Below are 20,502 nucleotides of genomic sequence, written 5' to 3' on the forward strand. Positions count from 1 at the left end.
ATAAATGGCAGCTTTTGACTTTTGGTCAGTTTTTCAGGACTTTTAGTGTTTTAGTGTTTTAGAACTTTAGTGTTTTGCTTTAGGAAAGCATCTGAGATTATCCAGTGCATACTTTTCTCTTCAGTTTGAACTATGTGGGTAAATAAATTATCTTTTTTTTTTTTTTTGAACAGGAGAAAGTATGAGATCAAGTATGTGATTTCCTTGAGAGGGTATTTTCACAGACTTAGAGGCAAAATGAGCTCCAGAAGTAACTACAATGTGAAAGAAGGCTTTCCCTGTAAAAAAGTGCTTAGCTATGACAAAGTGTTGGGATGCTGAAATACATTAGTGTAAAAGTGTCCTGCAAGATGCTACAGGCCGTGGTGTGGCTCCCTAAGTGGTGTGCAGGGTTCTAAGACCACACATTTGCATTTGCGGACCCAGTGATTGCAGGAAATCTTGTATACTGGGGACCTTCTTTGTACTTCAGTGCTGCACACTGGCTCCTGGATTTGGGGGGTGAGGCTTCAGGGTGGGGGGATTGCCAAAATGCTGACTTAGATGCTGTCTTTTCATTGCAATGTTCTGTGGATGGAAATAATCCCTCCAGAATTAGTAGCAAAATCAGTTCTTTTCATTGCCAGATATTAAAAGTGTTCATTTTTTCTCTGATGATATAAAGTTTTCCATGTAGGGGTAAAATTATATTTATGGGTGACTCATTTACAAAATGTGTCATCCATAAATTGGAGATGGGACACTGGCAAAGAGGTGAAGTGAATAAAAGATAATTCATTTTACACAGTCTATAGGCTACAGATTGTAAAATGTAAATCGTAAATGTAATATTTCCTTTCTTTGATAAATAATTATTTAGTTGACTGCATAAAAAGTATAATAACTTCTTAGTTCATTTGTTTCTTATTCTGGAGTTTTATTTTCTTACATTAGTTCCACATTATTTATCACCCTTATGTCCAACCCTAATTTATGTCTAATACTAAGAAAGAAGTGCCTCCATAGAGATAGAGTTACAAAATTATTTTAGAAGCAACTGCTTGCATTTGTATATCTTATGGATTTTCATGAACTCCTATAACTTTGAGATCTACTTTGTGCTCAGGATTAAGCTTTACTTTTGGAATTGATAGAAATTTCTGCCTGGAAGTCATAGGCTTCACAGGAGGAGGCTAAGTGACAATCACCTGCAGAATGCTATAAGGACTCTGCTAACTATAGGCAACCTCTTGGGAAAGCTGGCAGCCTTTGGAATAGATTTCTCTGATGAGGTCTCAATCTGAAACTTGATCGATAGACAGAGATTTGCCAAGTGGAATAGCATGGGGAGGTCCTCAGTAAAAGTCAGGAAGACGGGTGTGTGACCCGATTGGGGAATGAGGGGCTGGCATGTTATTTGAATGCCAAGGGAGCAGGGTGTGGGTAGGCAGCACCTTGGACCTACCTGGGACTGAGGCCCTGAAGCCTTTCTGAAGAGCTGGGCTTCATCCTTAGGTTTTCCTCAAATGGACCTTGGCATTTGGGAAGTGTGCAGACCCGCTTTCATCTAAGTTATGTATGGGTCATAATTCATGAGATTAGTTCATATCCAGCAATATGTCTAGTCAGACCCCTTTCTCCCTTTTAAAGAGAGACAGAGAGGAGTGCTTGGGTGGCTCAGTCAGTTAAGTGTCTGACTCTTGATTTCAGCTCAGGTCATGACCTTATGGTTGTGAGATTCTCTCTTCTTTCTCTCTCTCCCTCTGCCCCTTTCTCTCTCTCTCTCTCTGTCTTTGTCAAATAAATTAATTAATTAAATTAAAAATAAAAAAATTATCTTTAAAAATGAGAGAGAGAGAGAGAGAGAAAGTACATGGCATAGAAATGACAATGATTTAAAATCATTATTTAAAATAATTTACTCTGACCCCTTCATCAAGGTGGGGGGAATGATATTAAAATGGTATGAGGTGTTGTAAGACCTCCATCATCTGAGAAAAATAATGAGCATTAAAATAATATACATCCTGTGGCAGACAAACCAAAATACTGGTGTTAGATTTTTTTAACATTTACTTTTGAGAGACAGAGAGAGGCAGGGCATGAAGAGGGGAGGGAGAGAGAGAGAGGGAGACACAGAATCTGAAGCAGGCTCCAGGCTTTGAGCTGTTTGTTAGCACAGAGCCCGATGTGGGGCTCAAACCCACAAACTGCGAAACCATGACCTCAGCTGAAGGTGGACACTCAACTGACTGAGCCACACAGGCACCCCACCAGTGAGGAGATTGAGTAAAAAACTTTTCCAGTTAACACCCCCCCACCTTAAAAGATGCCCTGAATATCTTGAAAATTCATTGGTCCATTTGTTTTTTCTTTCCAGGAGGTGTGTCTACTGCAGTGAAAGGCTAGACCAATAAATGTCGGTTGCCTTTTATTTGTGAAAGTGAAGCAAGTGTCTAGGCAACAGTGGGCAAGATGAATGACAGGAAATGCATTGCTCTGGAAATAGGGACATGTTTATTATGGTCAGTTCTCAGAAGAGCTAGAGTTGTCTAGACTGACCCCCTGTCTGCTACCAAGAGGAATATTATTGTACTACTAACTTATGTCAGCTAAGCAAAGTGTAAGGCGTAGGCAAAGGTTTGTTACATAGATAGATAGATAGATAGATAGATAGATAGATATAGATAGATGATAGATTGATCTAGATACACAAAGGTACATTTAAATATTCAAGTCCTATATTCTCTGGGGTGAACTTCTCTATCTCCATCTTTGTTCATTCAGTAAATGTTTGCCATATGACTGTTGTGTGTCATGCATGGTGCTGGGTGCAGGTTAAGACAAAGATGAATGGAAGGAGTAAGGTCCAGATTCATGAACAAAGCATTATGGTACACAGGGGGACAAAACAAAGATAAATTCAACACTAAGTGTCCCAGAGGGGAGAGTATCCAGTAGCGCTGAGGAATGTTTCAAGAGGCTCATTAGTCAGGAGCTTCAGAATGTTTTTTTCACCACTGAGTAGTATTCCACCGTATGTATATACCACATCTTCTTTATCCATTCATCAGTTGATGGACGTTTGGGCTCTTTAACGTGGATGGAACTGGAGGGTATTATGCTAAGTGAAACAAGTCAGTCAGAGAAAGACAGATATCATATGTCTTCACTCATATGTGAAATTTGAGAAACTTAACAGAAGACCATGGGGGAAGGGAAAGAAGAAAAATAGTTACAAGCAACGAGGGAAGCAAACCGTAAGACACTCTTAAATATAGAGAACAAACTGAGGGTTGATAGGGGGTGGGGGGTCAGGGGAGGCAGGGAAAATGAGAGAAGGGCATTGAGGAGGGCACTTGAGATGAGAACTGGGTGTTGTATATAAGTGGTGAATCACAGGAATCTCCCCCCCAAAACCAAGAGCACACTATGTATACTGTATGTTAGCTAACTTGACAATAATCATATTTAAAAATTAATAAAATAAAATAAGCAGGTGGCAGAAAAAAGAATTGCTTTTATAAACGTAAATGTTTATTTTTTAAAAGACTTTTTTTTAGAGCAGTTTTAGATTCACAGCAAAATTGAGAGGAAAGTAAGAGATTTTCCACATACTCTTGCCTTCACATATTCACAGCCTTCCCCTTGTGACCACCTAGTGACTTATCATCACTCAAACATTTGCTTTAGGGTTCACTTCTTGGTGATGTACATCTGTGGATTTGGACAAATGTGTGAAGACATATCCACCATTATAGGATCATACAGAATAGTTTCACTACCCTAAAAATCCTCTTTATGCATTTGCTTCTTGAAGGATGACTATTTCTAACCTTTATGGTCCAAACTTGGAAACCACCAAACTTCCAAACTTTGCTTGGAAGTCACATGATAAAGGATTTCTTCTCGCATCACTGAATATATCACATACGTCCACTCTATCTATGACACCAAACAATGCAGTTTCAAAAGAATGTAAGGTTCTTCATAGTGGACCTCATGAAAAATAAAAGCAATTTAAGAGTAGGGGACTGATGGTGTAAGTGGGTATTGGGAATTGAGTCAGGAATAATAAAAAAGAAGAATATGGGGGAGAACAAGAATATCAAATTAAAGAATATATTATGGGGGGAAAAGGACAATTTAGAGATGTGTATGGGACTTAAGGATGTAAATTTCTATTGGGGTTTTGACTGTAATGCTTTAGGATTACAGGCTTTAGCCTGATAAATTTATTCCTTTCCTCCTACCAAACATTCATTTGAGTAGAGAGAGAGAAAACAATAATTTCTAGTTCTTTTTCCTGTCTTCCCTCCCACTTTTCTCCTTCTTAAATTGATATTATTAATACTTAAGATTCAGTTTCATACATTCTTCTTGCTAAATAAAAATGAAGCTGCATTTCAGTCTATTGTTTAACAGACTGATTTCATTGTCTTGTTTATCTGAGAATTGCTTATGGTTTTTCTAGTTATTGAATAAATCAGAAATGCTTACATGGGTTGAAGAGAATCTTATTTTTTGTCATCTTTAGTCACATTCTCTTTGTCACTACAATATATCTAAATGTGCACAGTTCTTTTTTAAAAATGTTTATTTATTTATTTTGAGAGAGGAAGAGCAAGCAGGAGAGGCAGAGAGAGAGAGAGAAAGAGATTCCCAAGAAGGCTTCATACTATCAGCACAGAGCCTGATATGCGGTTCAATCTCACGAACTGTGAGATCATGAACTAAGCTGAAATCAAGACTAAAACGCTTAACCCACTTAGACACCCAGGCGCCCCTAAATGTGCACAGATCTTAACAGACATTGTGCATGGTTTGTTTCAAGACTGGGAGTCTGCAGATCAGGAGATCTGGCACATTTATTTTTGAGACTGTTCACCATAAGCAACCTTTTAGGAAAGTAACAAAGAAAAGTAATTCTTTGATATCTACTCAGTGTTATCGACCTCATATCCTTTGATCTTCACAAGGTCATGTTAGAGAAGACACTGCTCTTTCCCACTTACTGTGTTTGTAGTGAGTATGTGCAGCTCACAAAGATGGAGATCCCAGAGCAGTGCTTCCAACAAGGACCTACTGAACTTCTGCAGTCAATATCAAAATAAGGCAACAGCACGTACTGAGCCTCAGTTTTAACTTGGAAGTTGAGATGATACTGGCTCAGAGTGATTATAATGTTAGAATCATTTTTCTTTTTTTAAAAAAAAGAATAGACTTTATTTTTTTATTATTTTTGAGAGAGAGAGAGAGAGAGAGAGAGAGAGAGTGAATGAGTGGGGCAGAGAGAGAGGGAGACACAGAATCTGAAGCAGGATCCAGGCATGAGGCTAAACTCATGAGCCATGAGATCATGACCTGAGCTGAAGTCAGACACTTAACTGACTGAACCATCTAGGTGCCTTTTAATAGACTTTATTTTTTAGAGCAGCTTTAAAATGTTTTCCCAGCTTTGTTGAGATAGAATTGATATATAACACTGTATAAATGTACAGTTTACAATTTGACGATTGGATATACATATATTGCAAAATCATTACTACAATAAGGTTAGTTAACACCTCCATTACCCCCCTTTTTTTGTGACAAGAACTCTTAAGATCTACTCTCTTAATAACTTTTAACTGTATATTACAATATTATTCACTATAATCACCATGCTTTATATTAGATTTCTCGGAACTTATTCATCTTGATGCTGCAGGTTTCTGATGTTTGACCAACATCTCTCCATTTTCTGCACTCCCAGCCCCTGACAGCCACCATTGTGAGATTTCAGTTTCTTTAGATTCCATGTATAAATAATATCATACAGGGGTACCTGCGTGGCTCAGTTCGTTGAGCATCTGACTTCAGTTCAGCTCATGATCTCACAGTCCGTGAGTTTGAGCCCCATGTTGGGCTCTGTGCTCACAGCTCAAAGCCTGGAGCTTGCTTCAGATTCTTTGTCTCCCACTGTCTCTGCCCCTCCCCTGCTTGTTCTCTCTCTCCTCTCTCTATCTCTGTCTCTCAAAAGTAAACATTAAAAAATTAAAATAAGATCATACAGCATTTGTTATTCTCTATCTGACTCACATCATGTAGCATTTTTAAATGTACATAAAAATTGGCCAAAAATCACAGAGTTCCCGTATGCTTCTACACACACACACACACACACACACACACACACACACACCCTTGCTCCCATCATTAAAGTATGGCATTAGTATGGAACATTTATTACAATTGATAAAAGAATATACATTATTATTAACCAAAATCTATAGGAAAGTTCACTTTTGGTGTTGTCCATTCTTTGGGTTTTCACAAATGTATACTGACATGTATCCACCATTGTGGTATTGTATAAAATATTTTCACTTCCTTAAAAATCCTCTGTGCTGTACCTGCTCATCCCTGTGTTCTAACCTCAGCAACCAGTGATCTTTTTACTGTCTCCATAGTTTGCCTTTTCAGAGAGTCGTATAGTTGGAATCCCACAGTATGTAGCCCTCTCAAACTGGCTTCTTTGCCTTTGTTTTTAAGAGAACTGGCGCTAAGTCATCTGAGGAAATCCAAGATGTGTACTGATTAAATCAACATGATGTGACTGTAATAGCTGGTTGTGATTGTGTGTTACCCAGAGATTAAGGGGGCAGCTGTACATGTCATGAGGGCAGGTTAAACATCACCAGAATATGCTCCATGGCCTAAGATACAAAACTTGTAGGAGGACATGCAGCCACGAGGGGAAGGGAAGAATTGTGGGCCCTTGAAGCTTGCTCTGACGTCTGTGAACCTCATCCCATCTCCTGTCACTTTTGGCTGCAGTTTTAAGAGGGGAAGTCAGTGAACCATGTGGAATCATAGAAGCCCAGGAGGGAGGAAGTTACATTCCATTACAGAAAGATCTATTATTACTACAGGATGCCAAATGCTTCAAAAATTTTTCTGAAAGCATCTAAGTCCAGAAAATCTAAAAGAAGGAAGGTTGCAGTGCCACGGTGCCACCCTTGTTTTGGTATTCTTTGCATTTATTCTGCTTAAGGTTCATAGCAGGTTTGCATCTGTACTTTGATACCTTCCATCAGTTTTTAAAAATATTTGGCCATTATTTTGTAAAATCTTGCTTCTACGCCATTCTTTGCCCCTTTTCACTCTCTAATACTCCAGTCACATAAATGTTAAACAATTCCCTCACATTCCATTTGTCCCGTAGGCTTGTGGACTTTTTGACATTCCTTTACTTCATGCTTCAGCCAGTGGAAAAACTTCCAAGCTACCTTTCAACATGACCATTGCCCGTCATCTGTGTCCAGTTATCTGTGAAAGCCAACTGTTGAATTTTTAATTTCAGCTACTGTATTTTTCATTTCTAAAATATCAACTTGATTGTTTATAAGTTAGTTCTCTGGTAAAATTCTCCATTTTGCAATGTATTTCCTTGAATATATTAATCATTAAATGTGGCTGATAGCTGAAGTATCTGGCCATCTGTGGCACCATTTTTATTGTCTGTTTCTTTTGTTTTGTTTTGTTTTGTTTTGTTTTGTTTTTCTTTTCTTTTCTTTTGTTTTCTTTTGTTTGACCCTATTTTCTGGTAAGTTAAAACCTGATAAGTTTGATTATATACAGAAACTTGCAGAGACTTCAGGTGATGTTTCCTCTCATGTCTGGAGGTCAGAGCTGGTTTGGGTTGGTCTTCAGTTTTCAGGAGGCTCAGTTGTGCTCTGTTTTCCTCCTACTAGAGGGCATAGCTCCCCAGGGGTCCCAAATGAAGTCCTTGGATGCTTCCCAGTGCCACTCCAAAAAGATCCTAAACTCTAATTTTTATGCTTCTGGCACTAGAAATTGACTGAAAATTCTGCTCTTCTTTTTAAGCCATTTTTTTTACGACTGATGTTTAACCAATTTTTTATGCAGCTTGATCAGTAAATGTGTTGAGGGAAAACTAGTATGGCTCACTTCCTTATCATTTGTTTTCTCTGAAATCTCAGCCTCTCCAATTAGGACTCCTTGGCTGCCCCAAACTCCAGTTTTGCCTCAAGCTCTATTGAGGTCTATATTCTTAGCAGCCGTTCTCCACTCAGCTCCTCCACATCATGCACCAGACTACCAAGAAATACACTCTGGGGAGAAGGCAGTGTGTGGGAAATGTGGTCTACTATGGCCAGCCTGCCTTCCCATCTGCTCAATTTGATTTTTTAAATGTGTATTTTATCTAGCTTTCCTGTATGTTCTTAGTGAGAGTGTTGGTCAATGACAAGTTATCCCATCATAGCCATACACCTTTAGTTTGAACTTTTAAATTTAGATGGAATAAATTTTGATTTATAATAATCAGCAAAGAAGTGATTTGGGGCTCAGAGTAAAGCCCTAGTGAAACATTACTGTTGGATTTTTTTTCTTGCTTTAGTAATCTCCCTGAATGCCTTCAGATTAGTGAAGAAAATGGAATTTTCTAGAGACCAGGGTGTCCAGGTTTTCCCTATATAATGACTCTCCAAGAGAAACTAGAGAAAGTTAATGTTGTATTTCTTCTGGCGATATTAGTTTTAGAGGATCAGAGCACTTATCTGTTATAGATTGTTTAAGAGGATGGTCTTATATATGTAGTTTTAATATTCTTCTAAGAAATGAATAATAATACTTTCGCACATAAAGCTTATGTGTTTGAAATTTGGTTCTTCACAGGACAGAGAGCCATCTCCAACCAAGCTAACCACAGTCGAAATAATAATATGTAGAATAAACACATTGCTAAATAAATAGAACACACTGGAAGGGGTGGGCATCTGGCTGGCTCAGTCAGAAGAGCATGTGACTCCTGATCTCAGGGTTGTGAGTTTGATCCTGTGGGCTTTGGAGATCATTTAAATAAATAAAACTTAAAAAGAATAGGATACATTGGAGGAGCCACACAGTATAAATGACAATGACTTCTGTAATTTAGGAGGAATCCCCAAAATTGAGAAAGAAGATGATATTTAAAGGCTTTTTTCAAGTCTCATTCTGTAGCAAATGCCCACCTGACTGTGAGCCCTTGAGCCAACACCCATATATCTTTTTTTTTAATTTTTTTAAATGTTTATTTATTTTTGAGAAGGAGAGACAGTGTATGAGTGGGAAAGGGGCAGAGAAAGAGACTGGGATACACAGAATCAGAATCAGGATCCAGGCTCTGAGCTGTCAGCACAGAGCCCAATGCAGGACTCAAACCCACGAACCATGAGATCATGACCTGAGCTGAAGTCAGACACTTATCTAACTGAGCCACCCAGGAGCCCCCATATCTCTTTTTGATTCCCCTAGAATTCAGTCCAGATGCCCTGATAAGTATGTGTTACATGTGTCTGCTTCTCCACCTACATACCCATTAGTGTATCTTTATGTGTGAAGATACACACATCCTGCACACCATACACTTTGCCATGTCATTAGGTTACAATTTTATTAGTTAATAAATTAACTTCTCTTTCTCTATTAATATTAGCTAACACTTTTCCAGTGCTTTCACTGTTGCAAGAAATCAATCTTGACAAACCTATAGAGGCCATTGATATCATCACCCAAGCTTCTGGCTAATAAAGCTAAAGTTTACAATCCTCATGTCATATCTCAAAAGCTGTCTGGAAGATAGTAGAGCCACCACTCACACTTTAAAGTAAAAAGGAAATCAGTGGGAGTTATTCTAACAAGCATATCTTAAATGTAAAATCAATGCATTTTAAACTTGCACTATATGTCCTGTTTTCTTTGTCCTCTTGTGTGTTGGAATTTTTCACGATTTTATGCAAAATATCACTAGAGATACTACCTGGTAGGATGGAACATTAATGTCCATTGTGTGAATGGATGCGAACTTTTCAGTGATTTAAGAACAGAGAGATAGCTGTAATGATAATAAAGCATCTGTCTGTTTTTTGTTAGTGAGATATTGCACACAAACTCCTTCAAATGTATGAATAGATTTTTTTTCATCTTGAGGTTTTCCATTTCTGTTGTGTATTTCACAATTGATATCCTTCATTATTCACAAATGGGCTATGTGATGTACCTCTGAGAAGAGCACCTTATTTGTGTTGTATATAAAAACTATTTTCTGAAAAGGTGGGCCATTGAATTGGGACTCAATATTAAGGGATCTGAGAAAGCTGTCACATCTCAACTTGACAGGGTGCCCACAAGCTTTCACACAGGTCCAGATTGCCTAGAAGCAGGAAACAACACTCAGTTTACTGTGGCCTTAGTATGCACCTGTGGTGGGTTTGGAAGGACCGGAGTGCCATGCCAAGGTGTTGCTGCAGGTGGCAAGGTACAATTACAGGCTCCTAAGGGTGGTTGGTCACATGTATCTTTCAGAGAAGTCCCTCCTGTACCATTGTGGGGGATGAAAGTAGGGGCTGGCAATACTGAGCGGGAGATGTGTAAGGATTGCCATGCAAATCCAGTATAAGAAATGTGAGTCCTGAACCTAAATAGTGGTGGTGGCATATAGAGGTGAGTATGGACTTGAGAAATGTAAATTTCCTAGACATGACAATTAACTGCACTTAGGCATTAGAGAATTGGAGAAGTCAAGGATGACTCACAGGTTAGCAGAGTTTGTTAATCCAGTAAGTGTTACTGAACACCTGCTATGTGCCAGATGCAGAGGCAGATCATGGGATTTGTGTAATAAACCACAAAAGGCCACAATGTTTATCCAACTTCAATTCTTATGGCATGAAACAATGAACAAACACAAACACTATTACTTCAATTTATGAGCAGATCCACAAAGAAATTAAACACTTGGATGTGACCACACACTCAAGGTTTCCTTGTATGAAAGTGGAGACAGCTAGATATGATTGCTTATTAATGCCAGATAACATAGTAAGGTGTTTGGATTTTATTCTAGGTTCAGGAGGAAACCTATGGAAATTACTAAATAGGTAGATTATGTAGTTTATCTTTCAAAAATAATGCTGTACCCTGACTATGCAAATGTTGGAAGGTCAGCTTTACCCCTGTCCTCCAGTTCCCTGGAGGCAGCAGATATTATCTACAAATCTTATTAATGAGGCCTATGATGGGACTAATCGCATCCCCCCATCAGGACCCCCTGAACTGAAATTTGTTTATTGAAGTCTTTTTTCCCAGCTTCATTAGAATTTGACCTTATTTGGAAATAGAGTCATTGTCAGTGTAATTAGTTAAGATGTGGCCATAGTGGAGAAATGTGGGCCCTATTACAACAAGATTAGTGTTCTTATAAAAAGAAAATTTGGGGGTGCCCAGGTGACTCAGTCAGTTAAGTGTCCGACCTTTGATTTTGGATCAGATTGGGTCCTGATCTCACAGTTCCTGAGTTGGAGCATTGCATCGGGCTCTGCACTAACAGTGTGGAGCCTGCTTGGGATTCTTTTTCTCTCCCTTTCTCTCTGCCCCTCTCCAACTCTTTCTCTCTCTCTCTCTCTCTCTGTCTCTCTCTCTCCCTCTCTCTCTTAAAATAAATGAATAAGCCTTAAGCCTTAATAAGAATATTTGGACACAAGCATGCACATAAGGAGGATACCATGTGAAGATGAGGGCAGAGGTCTACAAACCAAGGAATGCCAAAGATGGCCAGCAAACCACCAGCATCTAGGAAAGAGACCAAGACTATGTTCTCCCTCACAGGCCTCAGAAGGAATCAGCCCTGCCACCACCTTGATCTTGGGCTTTCAGCCTCCAGAACTGTGACACAACACATTTCTATTGTTTGAGCTACCCAGTTTGTGGTTGTTCATTATGGCAGTCCTAGCAAACTAAGACAGGGCCCGTCCCATATTATGCAGGTTCTGGTCATTTATAAGAGGTTGTCACTTTTCATGTGACATTGGCTTGTGGCTTCAAGGAAGCTGTAGTTCACCCACTGCCCTTACCCCTTTCACAGGACTCAGCATCACAGAAGGGATGATTGACAGGTCAGTGGAAGCAAGTGTGGCTTCCCTCTTTGTGTAGCTGCTTCCCTACTTGGATTGTGTTTCATACTACATTAGTAGTCTAGGACAGTCCTGTGAGTTAGGGATTATCATTCCACTTACTAATGAAGAACATGAGAGACATCTGGGTGTCTCAATTGGTTAGGCGTCTGACTCCTGATTTTGGCTCAGGTCATGATCTTATGGTTTGTGGGATCGATCCCCAAGTCAGGCTTTGTTATGACAGCGTGGAGCCTGCTTGGGACTCTCTCTCTCTCTCTCTCTCTCTCTCTCTCTCTCTTTCTCTCAAAATAAACTTAAAAAAAGAGAGAATATTGAACAACATGAGACCCAGCATAGAGAGTAAGTGGAAATAGGACTTGAATCCAAAGCTGGTTCTAGAGGTATGACTGTGCTTCATGAACTTCCCACTGTGAGAAACCAAGCTATTCACTGGTTCAGCAAGAGCCATAGCTGGGGCTTGTGATCAGGCTGGCAGCTGTTCTCAGCTCACGGGCAATGAGGCTCCCTAGGTGGGCAAGGAAGGTGTCCATATACAGGTGTCCACTGTATATGACCCTTGGCTGAGATGGGCTTATGCAGAAGGGGGAATGGCAGTCCCCCCTCCTCCTGCCTGGGTGGCAGCCACTGGTGTCAGCTCATCCTGGCCACTATGCCCCATTTCATGCTTGGAGTGAGATCTGCAGGGGTTGTAAATGCAAAGCTCAAGGTGAACATCCTGTGTTTGGCACCCTTATAATTGCTCTGGCCAGAACACCTCCGTAAAAGGGATAACCACTTGTTTTCACATCCAATGAGACTCAGAAGTCCTCCAGGGCATGGATTTGTGTGTCTGTCATCCCCTGATTAGGACAGATGTATGATTCAGAGTAGACTTGAAGTTGGTGGGTGGGGTGATGTGGATGAAAGATAGAATGGATGAAGCACTCTGCGAACAGAATAGCAGGGATAATATTTAAGGATGTAAGTTCTGGAAGGCAGGATCCTTAGCATCGTTTTCACTAACAAACCCTAGTGCCTACACAATACCAGGCATGGGTCACTAAATACTGGTGTTGACTGGAAGTGCACACCTTTTTCCATTGAATCTAGGTTTTAGAGGCCCAGAGTTATAGGCTGCTTTCTCATTCTTGTGCCTCTTACAGTACCTGCTATGATGCTGGGCATGTGTCTATGTTAGATTATCTTAACCAGATAAGTATGTGTGTGCCTAGCCTCACTGAATCAGTTGGAAGGGGAGAATCAACAACACCCATAATAGAGAAGAAAATGAGGAGAAATGTGTTCACCTGTGGTTCTTTCCAGGTACAGTTCAGTCATTTTAATTACTAGAATGATTTAGATTCTTGAAAGAGATGCTGCAGTTCAAAATCATGTTTACAGTTAAACATCATTTTCCTGAAAACCACAATGCTATGACTAGGGATTATTTCCCTACTAAAGAATCTGACATTCTGATACTTTTTCTTTCCTAGAAATAACCACAAACATCATTTCAAATCGGCTATAATGGAAGCAACTTACATTGTGCGGTCAGGAATTTCCTGAAGTATACAGAAACCACCTGGAATAATATGAATAAAATATGAACACTGTGTTCAGGGCTCCACTTAGTCATGACATTCTATACCAAGGTCTTACCACTCCCCAGACCCAGACATTTCCTTTGCAGTGAAAGAGTACCATGAATACTGGTTATTGTCACTGAAGAAAGTGTCCTCCTTCTCAATGGCCTTGTTCCATTGCAGATGTGCCTGCTACCATTGGGTCATGGTGCTTTGTCACTGTTCTCCCCCTTTTCTTGAAAAAGCAGTCTGCTTTTGACACTACCAACCTCACCTGGTGGCCAGGGTTGGACCAGAAGAATGGCTTTGACAGTAGAAGCCTCAGGAAACCAGTTGATAACTTTCCCACTTTGGAGTGACCACCACATTCGCCCTAGTATCAGGATGTGGGGGATGTGAACAATGCAGTGTGGACATTCAGGAGTGCTTGGAGTTTGGTGCTTGCAAGGGCAGAACACAGGTGCAGAAGTGGCAGGAAATGTCCAGAGAAAGAGAGAAAGGTGTGCATATTTTATCTTCCTCATTTGTGAGGAATATGGAGATGACTGAGTGAGGCCAACCTTTAGAGAAAGATGGCACACTTTCCCCCTGTGCTTCCAGGACTGCAGGTGGCAACAAAGAACACCTTGTTTTATTGGAGGCTGTCAGTCGTTCCTACTCCTTGATGCATCCTAGGCTCCAGCAACTGTTGTCTGGCCTCTCTTCTCCCTGCCCATCATCTTCTCATCCAGGCGAGCCCTGGGAGGGGCTCTTCATGGGCTCCCTCAGTCACATCCTGCCCTTCTCCTTCCTACATTCACAGCTCTCCTTCTGCTCCCTGGAACTTTGCTGCAGGAACTATTTTCATTTGTATCTTTAATTTTTTTCTGCTCTGTCTTCAGGCTCTCAACCTGTTTTACTGGGCTACTTCAGCTTCCTGATTGGCTTTCCTGTATACAGTATTCTTTCTTTCCCACATTGCCTTCACACAGATGCCTCACTTGTCTACCTAGACATGGGTCTCAGTTCACTGCTCTTCTGTTGGAATGCCTTGTGTGGATCCCAGATGCCTGTGGAATAAAGGCTTGTCAGCCAGCACTGTGGCTCTTGTACAGTTTGCCTCCAGCCTGTTTCAGACTCACTACCCACTGCACTCCCAGAAACATGATGCTCCAGGCATGCTGAACTAACACCCCCAATTTCCCTTTCCTAGCTCATGTCTCTGCTCATCCTGTTCTTCTCCTGGAATGACTATCCAATTTTTCTTTCTGTAAAGATTGCATTCACTCATCAAGGCTCCCACAATCCAGAAGACACTTCACCACTACCATTTAGTTGATTCTTTCTGCAGCTACTGTTGCAGTAAAACAAACAAACAAAAAACAAACAAAACAAATAAACAAAAACAAACACAAATGAGAACTCTCAAATGTGTCACTCAGGTCATGCTTCTTCATATACCTATTGGCTGAATGTATGTATGACCCCTAACATTTTTAACTGCTTCTTCAGCTCAATCGTTGGGAACTGTTCTTTTTTTGTCTCAAGCTTTGATTTTCCAGGGTTCTGTGCACATAGAAGAGGATTAATAAATGTGTACAGGCTTGTGAAAGTCAGTTGTAAGAAAATAATCTTCAAAGTGGAAATGATGTTATGAATATTAAGAATTAATTCAACTCTGAAATTAAAGAGAAGTTATTTTTAAATATAGGTGTCTTAACGCTAGACCAGTCTTGAAAAATTCCCATCATGGAGTTCCCTTAGACTTTTTTAGCCGCTTACTTAAGAGAGTCTGCTTCTTGTTTTATCTTTCCAGAAAGTTCTTCCTTATTTAGACACTTTCCTCCTCCTTTGTGCTTCTGCCATCCTTTCTTTGTTCATCTTAGTTCTTCTTTCCTTGCTGTCTCTGCCAAGTTTTTGCTTTGGTGGTACAGCTGTTCCACTACCCATGTCCCTGCACTTGGTGCTGCCCCTGCAGCTCATGGCAGTAGAGCAGAACTGGGCCAGTTAGAATGAAGTGCGTATCCAGGCAGAATGGACATCCAGCTTATCCAGCACCATTTGCTGAGTTCACTGCCTTCAGGCTGCCAGGCAGCCACCCAGGACTGGGAGGATCCTGAAACACATTCTAATCTACAAGAACCACACTGTCCACTCTTTCTTTGTCCACCCAAGAGCACCTGAAGTTCTGTGATAGTACAGAACTGGAATGGAAAGAATGGCTGGGCCTTGGAGGCAGGCCTGTTGCACCTTCTCTCCCAAAGGGCAGAGGTGACTGCTCCCAGGTCACTGAAGTGCCCCATGAAAGCCATGGTTCTGGGGGTATTGTTGGGGAGAATAAACATACATGTGGGGTCCTCTCTGGTCTCTTCTAAAGTAAATGTCATATGATTTCATGAGCCAATGACACAAAGGGGAAATTACAAGAGATTTCGAGAAAGACATTTGAATGAGGAAAGCAATTAAGGTTTAAGCTTTTAAAAGGAATATACATGAGATAAAAAAGTGACCCTGTGAATTCAATTTCCCTTTCTCCTTCTGGAATTGTCTAGTCTTCTCTGAATAACTACGTTTTGATGAAATTGACCAGCAAGACCCCTTATCTGTAAGGAGCTGACCTCTCTGTCAGGTGCACTGGTGGGTGAAACTCTTCCAGTATCCAGTATTTAAGGAACATCTGTAGACTATATTTGTTGAAAATCCCTCTCTGTCAAGCAGTGCTGGGCAGACTAACAACTACTGGAGAGAACGTTAGATGCTATATGCGCTAATACACTATATACACACAGTGGTCCTTAATTTAACAATTCTGATTTGAGCATTTTATGAGGTTTTTATAGCCTAAGCTGTAGGAATGATTTCTGACTTATTCCTAGATCTTGGTGGCTCTCTAGTAACTACTTTTCATTCAGAGATTCTTAACTAAACATCCTAACTTGTCAACCCAAACTTCTGCTTCTTGGTTTCCATATTGTTAGCAGCATATTCATTCACAAAATCAGCCAGTCAAAACAAATAGGCAGAGTCAGAATCATCTTTGATCTTGTGTCTTTTACTTTTCAAATATGTATTATCATTAGGATTGCTAGACAGGTGATACTATTAGCATGGAGTCAGAGCTCTAAACTTATCTCTGCATCCACAGGAAGACATAGTGAGAGGAAAAGTGCTCAGTCCAAGGACTTAGGTCACTGCAGTTCCTGTTTGGTAGAGCTGATCTGGCCTTTAATGTGGTACAGGAAGTCCTCTGATAGGTCTTCATATCCATGAAGGAAGAATAACATCATTTAAAACAGGCCTCTACTACATGCAAAGCAGGTCTCCTGTTTTGGGTCTTATTTTGTGGTGTTTGATTTCTTTAGAGGAAACTGAGGCAGAAAGCCAAAGCTGACCTCAGTGAATGAGGTTCTCAGAGAACACATCTGTCTGTGAGGATGCAGCACCCAGGTGGCCTAGGTTGATGCAAAGGACTACCCTGGTGGGTACCCTCTGCATCCCCACTCTCACTGCTATTAGAAGAAATAATTCTTCATTGATTTTCCCTTGAACTAGAGAATTTCAATAGAATAGCTGCACAACCTCCCCACCACTACTTCTTAAATTCTTACACAGAATCGAAATATATAAAATGGTTGGATGTTGGAGCTTCTCTGAGTCAAGTAGGAGGATGAAACTGGAGCCGTGCCACTTGGACCCTCCCACAACTTCAGGGAGCCACCTGCCTCCTGGGCTCCATAGAACCCAGTCTGAAAATCCTTTACCTAGAATTCTGCAGCTCCCTCCTTCTGCTCCTGACTTTAGCTGCTTCCTCTTCTATATTTCCTGTACATGGCTGCCAAGGAACCCTCCAAAATGCACAAAGTGAGCTGGCCAGGCCTCTACTGAAAAATGTTTTAGGAAGCCCCATTGCCCTTTCATGTGGCTGTGTGATTTTAGCTGGCTAACCTTCCCAGGCTACCATCACCAGGCGCCTGCTTTCCCTTTCACCTGCTGGCACATTACCAGCCAGCTCTGGCATGACACTGCAGAAGGCTCCCTGGCCTGGGGCATCCCAGCTACTCCTCATGACTACCTACTCACATTCTTTCAATGTGAGCAATGCTTCCAGGCTCAGCTCCAAACTCCTTGCCACGGATGTCAGATTCTTTACAAGGTTTGTGGGACTTTGTACCTTTGCTGGTGTCATTGTTTCCACAGAGAATGCTCTCAGCCCCTCTATTTGCCTATATAACTCTTACTGTTCTCCTCCCGAGCAGTCTTCTGCCATCACTCAAGGCTGGGCAGGAGACTCTCTGGTGTGATCATAAAGCCTGGTCCACATGTCTGTTAGATACTTACCAAATATCACTGTTGACTTTCTCTCTGTAGGTTTGTGTGTTGTACTCAGCCATAAGCCTGCAAATGCAGGACCTAGTAACTGACCCCAAACTATCTTTTGCTTCACCTGAATCTGACTAGCTTATATATGTTTCTTCCACAGTCTGAGTGCTTCTCACTGCCCAGAAAAATGATTTCCATGTTTTCAGCTCAACTCCAACATCTATTACTTCTTTAATAATGCTTTCTTCAACAAATCTCAGGAAGAATTGTTGATTGCATTGAATTTGGTGGCCTATTGCACTTTTCTACAGTTCAGAAAAACACCACATTTTTCCCCTTGCTGTTTGGATGTAAATATGTATTTCTCCATCAGGTCAGGAGTATACAGTTGAGTATGGTGGCTCCCTATTGCTTTGTAATATGTTATCTTAACAGTGAATTAAATTGGCACATTCCTTGTCTCATAATTTTTATGGTCAGAAATCTGGACACGATTGGCTGGCATCTCAGCTCTAAGAGCTCTCACAGACTGCAAATGAGGCCAGACTTGCAGTCATCTCAAAGTTTGACTTGGGGGAAATCCATTTCCAGCATCACTAATGTGGCTGTTGGCAGGGCTTGGTTCTTCACTGGTTGTTGGACTTGGGCCTTTGCCAGAGCCTCCAGCATTTCTTGCCACACAAGCCTCTCCACAGGGCAGCTGGTTTTATTAGAGAGAAGCCATAGACAGAGTGAGGAAGGAAGGAGAGAAGGAAGGAAGGAAAGAAGGAAGGAAGGAAAAAAACAAGGGAGGGAGGAAGGAAGAAAAGAAGGAAGAAAGGGAGGTAGGAAGGAAGGGAGGAAGGAAAGAAGGAAGGAAGGAAAGAAGGAAGGAAGGAAGGAAGGAAGGAAGGAAGGAATGAAGGAAAAGAGGAAGGAAAGGAGGAAGAGAGAAGGAAGATTGGGGAAGAGAGATTAGGTATGTAAGAGGCAAGTTTTTATAATCTAATCTGGAAGTCATACCCCATCACTTCTGATATATTCTGTTCAGCAGGAGCATACCATTAGGTCCAACCCACAGGAAAGGTGAGGATATCTTCAAGGGCTATAATGGCAGGAAGAGGAGATTTTGGGAGCTCTTTTAGAAGCTAATGACCACACACCTGCTTTGAGTCAGTCACTGTGCTAGGAGCAAAACTAGATGCAGCCTCTGAAATCAAGGTGACAAGTCCTGTAAAGTATAGCAGTCATGAATTCACATAACCACTGAAACAGATTATTGCACAAGTTGAGGTGAGCAACTTTGAAGTGATGTTTTAACAGAGCTGACCTGGATCAGAGACATCAGAGGATTTCTTGAGGAACTTGTGAAAATTTAAGAGATAAGTTGAGAAACGCCAGGGGAGCAGGTAGTGGGAGGCTTAGGGTTGGCATCAGGCATCCTGAACAGGAAGAACAGCAGGCATAAAGGGCTCGTGCTTAGTGCTGCTTGGAAAATTCAAGAAGGGCAAAACATCTCACCAACTCTGATCAACATAACGGACTTGAGAAAGTTACTACCCTATGCACCATCCTTATTGGTTTGCACTCAGCCTAATAGTTCCTTTATCCATTTCCTCTTTCTGGAGTGCACCTAGTGTCTACTGCAAGATAAACTATTTGGAATGAATGAGGTGATATATGCTTTGGCAACAATCAATTTAAACAGCTTTTGGCTAGAACACAAAACCATAAATCTGCTGAAATTGCTGGGTATCAGGGCATGTCAGCTGTCACACTACTTTGCTTTATCAAAAGCAGATGTACGTTCAATGAAAGAAAAAAGAGAGGGGAACTAGCATCTACTGAGTTCCCAACATCCACCAAATGATTTACCCAAATTATCTCATTTAATCCTCACAGAGCCCTATGAGGTCAATATTACCAGCATGTTTTCAGAGACAGGGAACCAAGTGCAGTTAGACACTGGCCTGAGACCCATGGCCAGGTCTGTCCACTCCAGATGCAGTGTGCACTCTGCAAAGTGGCTTTCCCTTCACTTTACAGCAAACCTCCATCTTCACCAATGGGCCAATTAATTCTAATTTCTTGAGAAACCTTGGCTAACTTTGGAGCAGAGTTTTGATGCCTTTGTAAACAAATGGTGATGCTAATTATGTTTGCTGTGTCAATGCAGTGAAGAGGGGCTGTGAATGTTAGCTTGACTCAAGAACTATAGAAAGTTCAGAGTGTAGAATGATGACAGGGAGCTGGGAGGCATGCCCTGAGTCCTTTTATTTTTAATAAATTATTTCTTCTTCCTCAGTGTCTCTGTGGCCTCTTCCTGTATTCTCCAGCAGTGGGAAGACAGCCGCAAAACTTCCTTTGCTGTGTTTCTAACTGCTATGCACTCTGAACTGCAAACCAAAGACCGACAAGGAAACAGGGTGTATATAAAGGTGAGGGAGATAGGTCACATGTCTTTATAATACATGCTGTTTCCTCATGAGTCTTTGGTTTGCAGTTCTGTGTTATAGGAGAAAACTGATACTTCATACTTAATTTTGCTCTCTAACATATTGACAGGATATTCTTTGAACTCCAAAATCAAAGCCATCTCATGTTCATGTTTTATTGTTCTTTGGTATGGGAGGAATGTTTTTTGGAGGTTAGAAAGTAGGCACATGGTTTTATAATATTGTTCTGATCCAGGAATGGAAGAGAACATTCATTATACCTTTGTC

The 20,502-nt window shown here is 40.9% G+C and overlaps 1 protein-coding gene across 4 annotated transcripts in view; it reads left to right on the forward strand.

Moving 5' to 3' along the window:
* The window catches only part of GABRG3 (gamma-aminobutyric acid type A receptor subunit gamma3), a 729,606-nt gene that overhangs the window by 59,154 nt on the left and 649,950 nt on the right, over positions 1-20,502 (forward strand). The window lies entirely within an intron of this gene.

The sequence above is a fragment of the Panthera pardus genome, unplaced genomic scaffold (genome assembly GCF_024362965.1).
Source record: "Panthera pardus isolate Hobbes unplaced genomic scaffold, ASM2436296v1 HiC_scaffold_24, whole genome shotgun sequence".
NCBI lineage: Eukaryota > Metazoa > Chordata > Mammalia > Carnivora > Felidae > Panthera > Panthera pardus.